Genomic DNA, 13,170 nt, shown 5'->3' on the forward strand with positions numbered 1-13,170 from the left:
TCGAGTCGGACTCCTCCGGGAGTCCGACCTCTCCACGGCGGCGCGCGAGCAAGGCGGCGGCGCGAGACCTCGGCGCAGGGCGGCGGCGGGACTCCTCCCGCTCGGGAGCGAGGCGGCTGGGCTTCGGCCCGCTCGGCTAGGCCGTTGGCCCAGTCGGGCGAAGGAACTTTTCTTAAAATAATTTTTGCGCGAAGAAAAATTCCTAATAAAATATGAAAAATTATAAAAATGCCAAAAATAATTTTCACCGTCTATATAAAATATTTAGAACAAAGTGAATATTTTTCTGGCCTAAGAATGCAATTTTCAAAAATGCATATTTTTCTAATTCAAATAAAATAGCAAATAAAATGCAAATAAAATCATAATTTGATTTTAAAATTCTTTCTCCAATATTTCTCTTAATTTGAAGAAGTCATATTATCTTCTCTCATTTATTTTTAATATTGGAAACAATTGAAGAGAAAATAATAAAATCAAATTGATCCTTTCTTCAAATTTGAAATAAATTCAAATATGATTTTTGTGAAACTTCCAACTCTCTCCTTGGGTCCTTGAGTTGCTTAAGATTTCTAGGATCTCAAACAAATGCAAGAATAAATATGATATGCATATGATGATCTATGTATAACATCCAAATTGAAAATTGGGATGTTACAGCAGCGCATGCTATAAATCATATGAAAGATGCAACTAATATCACACTGCATATACTAAAGGTGTCTCGTCATATTGATTGATGTGGGATACAAAAAAACTATAGTTTTATGTAAGGACATGCTTAATAGACAGATGTACTGTGTACTAAAAACAGGAAGGCATGTTATTAACAGGTATAATTTATAAACTAAGCAGAATAGCACATGCAATTTAACCATATTGGAAGAACTACAATCTAGACACCATATGCAACATGCAACCACATATCACGCTGCCAAGTTAGAGCAAGCACTTGCGATGCTGGCATGGGGGAAATGCGGTAATCAACTGCAGAGCTACGTTGACTATCTTCATCTAGCCTTATTGTTTCTTGAGAATCATGTGGCGAGGCTGACGCTGCATTCTTTAAATGAGGATATTTTCTCACAGTAGTCCACTGGTCTGACTACCTCATCATAAGTGATTGATGAAGGATACACAAGAACATTAGTTTGATGTAAGAACATTGTTAATAGACAGATGTACTAGTATGTACCAAAAATAGGAAGGCATGTCATATTCAAAGGTATAATGTGTAAGCTAAGCAGATGCAATTTTACCATATTGGAAGATATACAAGCTAGGCATCCGGCTGGAGTGGTGAGCACGATCATCTAGGACCTGAGAGCCTGGTGGGAGGCGGGCTACTTCGCCACCATCATGGCTTTTTAGTTGGCTTCCCGGTGATGCATGTCTGTATTGGGCTTGTCACTGGCTCGGCTAGTGCCCTGACTAGCTATTTGTCTTCTCGTGCTCCCGGGATGGTGGTTCATGTAAAAAATATATTTCCTTATCTTAATAAAGATCGACTTCGGCCTTTAGAATACAAGCTAGACACCATATGCCACATGCAACCACATATGACACTGTGAAGTTAAAGCAAGCACCTAGGATGGTTGTTCACGGCGAGCGAGATCATCAACTCCAGAGCTACGTTTACCGTCTCCATCTGTTGAACATCCAACCTTTAAAGCACATACATGTATCTTGCCTGCTCGCGAAGCAAGCAGGAGCGACTTCTCTCTTTTCTTTTCTGCTTCTGTCAAGGCAGAGTCTGAAATACTCTTGCATAAAAACACAATAGTGAGAGTATGGGTGAAGTGTGTGTAGAACTAGTGCATTGTAAAAGTAGCAGATAGCAGGTGGCTGAAAAATAAATGACGGGAGGCATATGATAGCTCTACAACATTGCATGGCAAACAAAACTTGATTCTACTCTGTATGATTTTGTAATATATGAGCACAGGGATGGTTGGGAAATGCAGGTGCTCCAGCACACCACCACATGTGGTCCTATCAAAATAATAGTCGACTTAAAATAAATACGTCAGTCGATTTTTTTATGAACCGTCCGATCTATAAGGAACGGGCAGATGGCCTTCGTGTGCCTCCTGCCAGTCACTGTTGATGATCTTTCTAGAACCACCAGCGACCACCGGCCTAGACCCCTGCCTCCATCGCCCCGCCCTCCCCTCGACCTCACACCACCGCCGTGCTTGGTAGCGCCCCCGGTCATCCCTTTAATCCCGTCCGACCTCCGGATCAGGCGCCAGCAGCTCCTAGGCCCCACACACCCCTAAGATAAACACCGAGGCACTGCTTCCCTGACGTAATAGGAGGACTAGCGCCTATTATGCTGGGGAATGCTTCGTTTAATTGGGAATCAACTGACCAGGAATTGAAATCCAGGGGGCGACAGACCTCTAGCTAAGGTGAAATAGTATATGAGGAGAAACCTTGTGCATCACGAGTTACTAGGAACATCTAGTATCAAGAAGAAGCGGTCAACTAGTGTCTTCTGTGGGATGAATACCATGCACGCAGACACGTAAGATTTGCACGAATAAGGGAATAGGAGTGCCATTTCCGGTTGCCAGTGCTGGGTCCTCCGGATGTCGTCGCGATTTTCTTGCTTTTACCTGGGGAACCAATGTTTTGGAGGAGGGTCGAGCCTTGGACAAACCCATGGCCAAATTGTTGACTGTGTTGCGGTGGTCATCTGTAGGCGGAGGGGAAGCAGATCCGAGGCGGCAAAGGATGGTGTAGCAGGAACAACTCCAGTGTGGTGGATGGTGGCGAAGTTGGAGAGGCAGCGGTGAGGCACAGGACAGTGCGGTTGAACTAGCTCGGGTATGGAGAACTCGACCTCGGCTTTAACTACTAGCCGTGGAGGGCGTTGCGGTTGTGGTTGCGGTGGATGACGTCCTCGGGGTATCGGCTCCGGCATGATGGAGGAGGGCAGCGGTTGATGGGTGAGATGGGGTGGCGGACGGAGGACCATGTTTCGGTCTGGGACGGAGGACCATGTTTCGCGACTGGTGGAGAGGTAGCTTTGGCACCCACAGAGTACGAATGGGGAATCAGAGAGGGGCGGGGGGTGGGGGAGCTAAGGGAGAACCATGTTTCGGTCTGGGACGCGCTTGTTTTTGGTTTTTTTGAGCAGATGGGACGCGCTTGTTTGAAATTTGGGGAAAGTACAAACTTTCCCCCCCCCCTCTTAAATTTCGGACATAGGGTCGGGGTTAGGATGGTAATCCCAGGTGTCCCAAATAGTGGGCGGGAGCGATTTCGTCCGCGCGCATGTGTGCTTAGGCGGCCATTGTGTATGAATGTTTTTCGAAGGCGGTTGTGTGGCGTCTAGATGAAGCTACAAACCTACCCCAGTTTAGAACTTTGGATGTCAGGCCGGTAGGTTTCACGGGTCGGAGTTAGAAAAGTAATTTCCTTCTACCAAATATTGGTCTCATGCGGTTTCGGGCGAGTAGAGGCTCTTTTGGCGCTTCGTTTGAAATTTTGAAACAGAAGCATGCACGTTTAGAGTACTCTTGACTTTGAGGATTGACCTAAATAGACAACGTTAAATTTGACCTTGTATGTTTGAAAACCTCATTAAATTATGCGCTTCTTTTTGAAATTTTGACACTTGAAAATCCTATGACTACAATTATTTTGGAATGGAGGAGGTAAATTTGAACCTATTTTGTACACGACTATATATGCTATTATGTACAAAAGCAGAGCAAAGATTGGTGCCCCCATAATTTAGGTATGATTTACAAATGCCATGATATTGAATTCAAATAATTGAATGGACTTCATGTTGAATTTGAATTTTTTAAACCACCTTAAGTTGAATTCAAATTTATGCTAGTTCATAGCTAGCTATTTATAATGTTCATTGTGTAACTTTTGTATGTATAATGTGCTTTACACACACAACATGAATTATACTCACGTTTATATTCGATTGCTAAAGCGATGCATTGTCTGGAGTTCAAAATACTAACTACGTGGATCAATTATGTCGAATAGTAACATAGACATGCTCAAATTTGATAGAATATAGATGTCTGATGGATCAATGACCGTTCCTTATGCGAATTGCAAATATCATGATCCCATCCTAATATTTGGATACAATTTATATTTTTAATCAATGTGTTCATCAGTCTTTTACATGTAGTTTCACTCTCCATCGGTTGTCTCTCACACATGCTCACACACTCTCTCCCAAGGTGTCTTTCTCGCACACATGCTCTCGATATAACCCTCCCTCCCTCTCGTAACCATTGACGACTGTTTTCACTAACCTTTATGATAAGCACTCTTCCTCTCACAAGCATACACACGCACAATCGCCACCGACCCTTTATATATACATAGACCTGCCTACGTGTCTCCCGTACGCACATTATCTTTAGGCCTATCTCTCATGCATTGTCTCCACCTCTCTTCCTAATCAACGAGTATGATTCTAGCAGAGCATTCTATAGGATGCCCCTTAAAGTTAGGTTGGATGAATAGTAATGTCAGAGATAAGGGGTTACCTTAGTCCGAGGACCTAGGGTTACAAATCCTAGCTAGCTTTATCAGTGGACACAGAGTCCTTCACGACTTTGCTATCTTTGTCTTGTACGACTAGTCCTCCATGGGTCTCCCTAAATGCGTCACAGGCCGACCAATGTGGTGCAGGATGGAACCGAACCAAGGGCCTCACCTCGGCCCACCGAAACTTACGCGGTGACACACCCTCTGCCCGCAGGTCTCGTTATCTTCTGACACCCACACATACCAACACAGATACCACACAAAAAATCTCCTCGTGCCTCTACCCCCTCCCCCTTGCATATACACACTCAAGGGCATCTCTCGCCGTGATATCATATTCGTCTCTCTCTCTAGACCTCTCTCATTTCTCGTGCTATCTCCCCCCCCCCGCCGGCCCCTCTATTCATGCCTCTCTTGAATACATAATACACACACATACCTCTCTAGGCCCTGCCAAATACATCAACTACACATTCACACATGTTACATCACATACCCCATTGGTCTAAAAAGCCCTCTATTCACATTTATTTCGCATACAACATTCCTTTCGAATAAAGTGTGGCCAAAAAATTATTTTAGAATTTCTACATATATACAACTTTAAAAGTTATATGGAGGAGTATGAACGTTAATTTGCATTGCATGGTGCACACAATGATATTTATTCCACACTGTGAATTTTTATATTTTTATACTATATATAAATTTAGTCATAATAAAGAGAAACGAAGAGCATCTCTCTCTCCATCGCATACAACCCCTCTACGCCCCTTTCACATACGCACACAAACTATCTCCAGGTCCTCTAAAAGTACGCCCCCAGCACATACATGCATGTTTCATCTTTCTCTCGCGATATATACAGTGATGATCATTGTATTTGAAGTGAAAGCACGATATGTACATTGGATTTCAGAATTCACTCATTACGGTCACCATTTACTTTTTGTGGTTATTATACAGTCACGGGCTCACCGTACAACTCTGTATTTGCTCTAGACACGACTAGTTGACCAGTTAAACGCTCCATGTGGAACCTCTAGTGTTGCATCACATTATCTCACTACCATTGGGCCCACCTGTCGGCGTGTATCTACTCTACACTCTTATAAAAACAGAGTTGGTGATGATGGTGTGCCTGCCATCCTGCAATATAGGTCGTCTGATTTATATCTGACGGATAAGAAGAAAACTATGGAAATTTTGCAAAAAGTTACCCACACACCTCTCCACATTTGCAAATAAGGCCTTCCCTCGTTCATCTTTTTCTCTCACAAGATAAACTAGTCATACAAATGCATCTTGATGTTACGTGCAACACACGGGCATCTTGCTAGTAAGAATGAAAACAAATGACAAAAAAATATTGGACGGTGGTTCGAAGTCATGACCGTAGGCACATCGGACAAGGTGGTCTTCTATTGGTATGTTGAGCTATCATTTTTAACACACATGAGCTGGTGTGGTGATTATACACACACGCACGCATGCACAGGAACTGCATGCACGCAACACTCACATGAACACATGCAGCCACGCATGCACGCAACACTCACATGTACACACGCAGCCACGCACGCAGGCAACACTCACACGCACACACGCAAGCATGCATGCATGCACCACACGACCAACCCACACTCTCACGCTCAAATGCTCAACCTACACATGCATGCACACACATCAGGCCCTGACAGAAACATACACAACCAGGTGGTTCCCGTGCACGGGTTAGAGTCTTGTTGCGCCTGTATAAATTTGTGTTTATCTGACCTTTTTCCTGTGCGAACTAACATGTGGGACCCACAAGGAACATGGTCAATTTAACTAGTCAACATAGTGCCACGGAGGCTATTTGGTCGGTCAATAGAGTGCAATCTGATGCTGAATGGTGAGCAATTGACCGTATAATCGCCGCAAAACATATATAGTGACCGTAATGAGCGTATTCTAAAGTTCGGTGACCGTATTACGCTTTTCTCTCTGTAGGCCCTCCAAAACTACATCTCTACATGTTCTCGCATGTTACATCTAACAACTATGCAATACATCAATACTACTACACTCTAACACAACAAATCATATGTGTTTTTAGTTTTACTAGATCTCATATTGTTACTTAATTATTCAGTTTGCATACATTAAAATTGCCTTTGAAATGTATGGCCAGTATCATCTACCGCGCGGGAAAAATCCCGCCCTTTCCTGTTTAATCGGATTTGTATCGATGGATCGTGTGAAACAGCAAAACTATAGTAGTACTACAGTACAAGTAATAGTTCACTGGGCCGTCGTGTCGTGTACTCCTCCGTCGTAAGAGTGGAGCGCTCACTTTCATAAATGTTCTAGTCCCTTTCCCCAACATGTGGGATATCAAGCTACCGGGTCCATGTGCCATACCAAAATACTGTGCAGAGCAGCAGGGGTGAAGCACCCCAGTCATGGCGCCGGTGTTGTATGAGCAATGAGGCATCAAATCACAAAGCTGCACCTTTCCCGCAGTTAAGTTGGAGGGACGAAGTAATAATGCTAAAAAAGAAGTTGGAGGGATGAAGCAACCATCATTTCACTCGTTGTTGAATCTGCTTCTCCCTCATCTTCTTCAAGTTAACCATGTGTTGCTTCTGCCGTTGTTCTGCCTCATGTGGGACACTTATCGGCTTGGTAAAGCACTTACACATGTGACCGCATGTTAGCAAACCGCCAGGTCAACGTCCTCTAAAAATAAGACCCCCCCACGCCATTTGCGTGGAAAAATCACCTCCTTTTTACTAATCTTGATACTATAATTTTTTAGATCAATATAATTGAGATTTGTATAGATAGCACACAGGAGAAAAACCAAGTGGTACGGTTAAAGGCATCCACAATGTGTAGCCAAATGTGAAAATAGCTTTTGGCATCGATGGGAACCATTGTGGACGGTGCTGCCAAAGCCACAAAGATGGAACCGAAGCTCCCTAATTGATTGATTGAAGGAATAGAAAAATGCAACGTCTCTCCTCTTTCTCCCGTGCTTGGACGCATGTAAAGTATAGAGCATAGAGTCTACTCCCATGTCCCTTCTATCACAAATCACAAAGCAGTGAGGCGTCAAATCACAAAGCACGGATGATGCGACCATCATTTCACTCTTCGTTGACTCTGCTTCTCCATTGTCTTCTTCGAGAAACCACCTCACCGCACTAAGCTGGACGGACGATGCTATTGTGTAGTACTAGTACATTTACGCGTCCTTTGGTTCAATGGGTTTCCTGGATGCAAATAAGGCGGTTGTCTTGGCTTGCAGGCGGCACTTGCGAACGACTTACCATGGTCTCCCTCAATGGTGTTCTCCATCGAGTGCACTTCACCAAACCACAATGTTCGAGATATCATCGATGTCACCGCAATGGGGAAGGAAGTCAAATAGTTACTGCCTCCATTTTTTGTACACAAGGCTAGTTATCAAAATTACAATTTGCAGAAGGCCACTAACACTAATCGAGGCAAAATTGATGGGGGTTGCCTCATACTAGCTAGCAACCAAGGACATTAATATATCCTTGCACACATGCGGAAGTGAGAAGGTTGGTTTGCATGGCGCTGCATTAATCAAGCAATGAGGAGTGAGATGATTAGCTCTTTGGGTGTTGGAGAAAAAAAATGCTCATCAATTGACATGTCAAATGAGGATTTGTATCGATTAATCCCGCGAACGAAAACCTCGCATTTCTTTTTTAACACTAGTACTCCTACATACGTACTTGTATCCTATTTGGGTCTAGGCCTTGCATTGCCATACTTCGCCACACATTTTTGCCAAGATCGCCTAAAATTTTCAAAATGAAAAGGAGGTACTCACTGTAACATACTACTGCATGTGATCATACCAAACTCAGCCATCCTACCGCTAACACATAATTCTTCTTCATACAGTATGTTTGTCCAGCCGCATGTTGGGGAAGATCTGTACGGCCCATCACTACAAACAAATACACTTCCGTGATAATACGTGTTTGTCACAGTAGGTCACGTTTTTTGTCATGCATGTACATCCATGCCGATTTTATGACAGAATCAAGATAGTCATACCTGTGCTGTCGTAGAAGTGTTCCATGACATTACCAAAATTATCATCACGGAAGTGTCCACTTCCATGATGATAAATCGCGCGTCACAGAAGTGCTTTCGTCAAGGGTGACCGACACGTGGCATCCACCGTAACGGAACGCCGATAAGCTATCGGGTCCGGTTTTGGATCCGATAACCCGTTAACAACCCGGACCAATGGGGATTTTCCATGTGTAAAATCATCATTGGCCGCAGGAAACACGTGTTGCCTCACCGTTGGGACAGATGTCATCCACTCATTGGACAGGAGGCGCCTATGATAGGTCGACACATGGCACGGCCCAACAGTGGCCCATTCCAGTGAAAAAGACCGGCCCAGTAAAAATTAGCAGGCCGGCCCATATAAGGCCTACTTTTGTCAGGTCCATTTAAGCCCATGACCCATACGAGATGTGCCAATTTGGCCCGTCAATGGCCCGTTAAAGATTTGACACCATTGTAGCCCATCGTTAGTTCGAGCCCGTTAACAGCCCGCTATATATTTGTGCTCAATATCGGCCCGATGAGATTTCGGCCTGTTAACGGCCCATTCAATGGATGGGCCAATTTTCAGGATGTACCTCTTTCGGCCTTTTAGAGACCCATTTAAATGTTGGGCTAATTTCCGGCCCGGTATGTCTTTCAGCCTGTTGACGGCCCATAAATCTGATGGGCCATTTGTAGTTGGACCTGAGTTTCGGCCTTTTAGCGGCCCATTTAAGTGTTGGGCCAATTTGCGGCCCGGTGTTACTTTCAGCCTATTGACGGCCTATAAATTAGTTGGGCCATTTGTAGTCGGATCTGAGTTTTGGCCTTTTAGCGACCCATTTCAGTGTTGGGCCAATTCCCGGCCCTGTGTGCCCTTAGGCCTATTAACGGACCATAAATGAGTTGGGCCATTTGTAGTCGGACCTTAGTTTTGGCCTTTTAACGGCCCATGCCCTTCATGGTCCAATACCAGCCCGGTTTCTCTTTCAGCCGGCTAAAGGCCCACAACACAGTTGGACCATTTACAATACGACCTGACTTTCGGCCTCTTAGCGGACCATGCTCTTCATGGTCCAGTACAAGCCCGCTGTCTCTTTCGGCCTGCTAAAGGCCTACAGTATAGTTGGGCCATATGTAGCCCAAACTTAGTAACGGTCTGTTAACGGCCCGTGAAATAAATTGGGCCCACCTGTTGCCCGCTTCAATGTCGGTCTGTTAACGACCCGGGAGGTAAGAGGGATGACCATTAACTTTCGGCCTAGTAACGGCCCATTAACTTAATGGGCCCACTAAAGTTCGTACATGTCTTTAGGACAAATTAGATAATTTGAGCCCATTACGATGAGCAATTATGCACATGACCAAAACCGATCAAGAAAAGGTACGGCATACAGGTAATAACGTTGCACATCCAGCATATATTACAGGAAATTACATCCACTGGGCAATCAAAGATTGATGCCAGTGCAAATAAATGAGCAGAACCTAACCATCTACAACGTCACAATCTGCAACCTCAGCACAGATGACGCCCATAAGCATGTGGGAAAGTTCTTGCTGCTTTGCTACACTGTCTCTGAAAACATTGATCAGTAGTTGTGTCGCACGACTCTGCACCTCTGATTCATCCACCATTTCCATCATTGCTTCAGCCATTAATTGGTTCACAAACATACATTTATTCCGTTGCATTCGAGAAAGAGGACAGTGAACAGATCCAGATGGCGATTTTGGCAGGCTTGTATTATTGATAGTGGAGAGTGTCTCGACCACTGCATCATAACATAAATTAGGACGGGAACCAAACAGATTAATCATGAGTTATTGCCATATTACCCGGCCTAGATTTAATGGAAAGAAACAATGGGGTTGCCTTGCTGTTTTCAGAGTTTGTCTTCTTATCTTCAGCAGCCTGCACTAAATTAACACACTAGCATTGCTACCATTGGCCAAGTCAAATAATAGGAAAGCAACATTGACACAACGAACGTTTGGGCAACTAGCCTACACCAAATTAACACAATATGGCACAGCTATCATTAGTCAGGTAAGGTAATACGAAATCAACATTGACACAATGAATGAATGGGCAACCAGAGAAGCACTACAATTCAGTAATGTGCGTGATATGAGATAGTACACTCATGCAGCTCAGTATGCAAAACTACCAGGCAGTTTTCCTTACAAAAATCAACATTGGCGCCTTTAACATTTTGCTACAACTAATTTTAGATCACATAAAGGTTAGATTCACGCCGATTAACAAAATACACGCTGATGTAAAAATATAGTGATATACAACATGTACTTGCATCAGCATTGGAGCATAGAGAATTCCCGCAAGATATTTTCCTTGAATACGATCCCAATGGAGGAAGTCTTCTATCGTTTGACCTTATTTTCTAAAAGAGAGATGGGTAAGAAACATGTAGAAAATATGATCAGAATGTTATAAAATTTCATGATGCGAGGATACGCACACGCTTCTTAGAATGGAGTTGACATTCTTTTGCTGGACTGGAGCGGACTAGTTCTTTGGCCACTGGAATCTCCTTATTATCAGTGGGAGTTGGGTTTCTCTGTGCTGGAGCAGTATCTATGAAAAATGGAGTTGGTTTATTACCTCCTGGCGTTTGTATCGTTTGCAAAGACCTGGTTTGTAACCCTTCAGATTCTAACATAGCCGTCTTCCCCTTGCATGCCTTATATAGTAGAATGGTGATTCAGTTATAAAACATGCTACAACAGAGATGGAATAGGTACTGAAGAATAGAAAGGCATGCCATATTGACATGTATTCCCTCCATCCGGAATTAAATGGATGGGTCTAGGCGTATTTTAGTTCTAGATATATCCAGTTTTATCCATTTCTGTGACATGTAATCCAGACGGAAGGAGTATGATGTAAGAGCTAGGGATACGACAGGACAACACAGTAAAAAAACACTGAAAACCCACTGCAGAACCAAAGTATTCAAACCCACTGATATGAGATAGTACACTCATGCAGCTCAGGATGCAAAACTACCATGAAGTTTTCCTTACAAAAATCAACATTGTGGCCTTTAATCATACATTTTGCTACAACTAAATTTAGATCAGATAAAGGTTGGATTCACGCCGATTAACAAAATACATGCTGATGTAAAAATATAGTGATATACAACAGGTACTTACATCCGCATTGGAGCACAGAGAATTCCTGCAAGAATCTTTCCTCATATACGATACCATTGCAGAAATTCTTCTATCTATTAAGCTTAATTTCTAAAAGAGAGATGTGTAAGAAACATGTAGAAAAATATGATCAGCATGCTATAAATTTCATGATGCAAGGATATGCACACGCTTCTTAGAATGGAGTTGACATATTTTTGCTGGACTGGAGCGGACTAGTTCTTTGGCCACTAGAATCTGCTTATTATCAGTAGGAATTGGGTTTCTCTGTGCTGGAGCAGTATCTATAAAAACTGGAGTTGGTTTATTATCTCCTGGCATTTGGATCTTTTGCAAAGGCCTTGTTTGTAACCCTTCAGATTCTAACATAGTCGTCTTCCCCTTGCATGCCTTGTATAGAAGAATGGTGCTTTAATTATAAAACATGCTACAACAGAGAGATGGAATAGGTACTGAAGAATAGAAAGGCATGACATATTGACATGTATTCTCTCCATCCGGAAAAAATGGATGGGTCTAGGCATATTTCAGTTCTAGATACATCCTTTTTTATCCATTTCGGCAACATGTAATCCGGACGGAGGGAGTATGGTGTAAGAGCTAGGGATACGATAGGACAACACAACAAAAAAACACTAGTTGAATGTAAAACTGTATGCTAGCGGAATACGTACAGAAATAACTAAGGCAACATACACGTGTATGATTGGGAAACTAAGATGGCATTGCAACAAAGCACTAGAACAACACTTCAATGTAAAAAAAACATGGTATGGTAGACAGGTGAAGTACATACTGATGAATAACAATGCATAAGATATTCAAAAGCATGATGTCCAAATTAAGCAGATGGCATTGTGATAGAGTAGAATGACAGTACTTGAATTTGAAAACATGTTATCATGAATGGAATAGGTACTGAAAAACAGGAAGGCATGACATATTTACATGCATGATCAGCATGCTAAGCACATGTCATTGCAACAGAGTAGATACACTCTAGGACATTATATGCATGCTGTACCCATATCACAGGCCAAGTTAGAGCAAGGACCTTGTGGGCTGAAGAGGATTCGTCATCTTTCTGCAAGTCTTCTGAAGAACTGCCTTTACATGTTCCATCATATTGGGTATCATTGACATCAAGTTTATTGGCCTTTACATTGCTCCATGAGGTTCTTGTGGATAGATCAGTGTGTGCAATTATATTTGACATGCATGGAAGACAACTAGTAGTTAGATTTATGTAATGAGTGCCTGTAGGAGACGACATAAATAGTAGGACTGGGGTTAACTAGCAGCAACGGGTCTCATAAACTAAAGGGAGAACACAGATGAAAGCTACAGAATATGTATCGTTTGTACTCGAGATTAACTAGATGG

This window comes from Triticum aestivum, chromosome 2B (assembly GCF_018294505.1).
Source record: "Triticum aestivum cultivar Chinese Spring chromosome 2B, IWGSC CS RefSeq v2.1, whole genome shotgun sequence".
NCBI lineage: Eukaryota > Viridiplantae > Streptophyta > Magnoliopsida > Poales > Poaceae > Triticum > Triticum aestivum.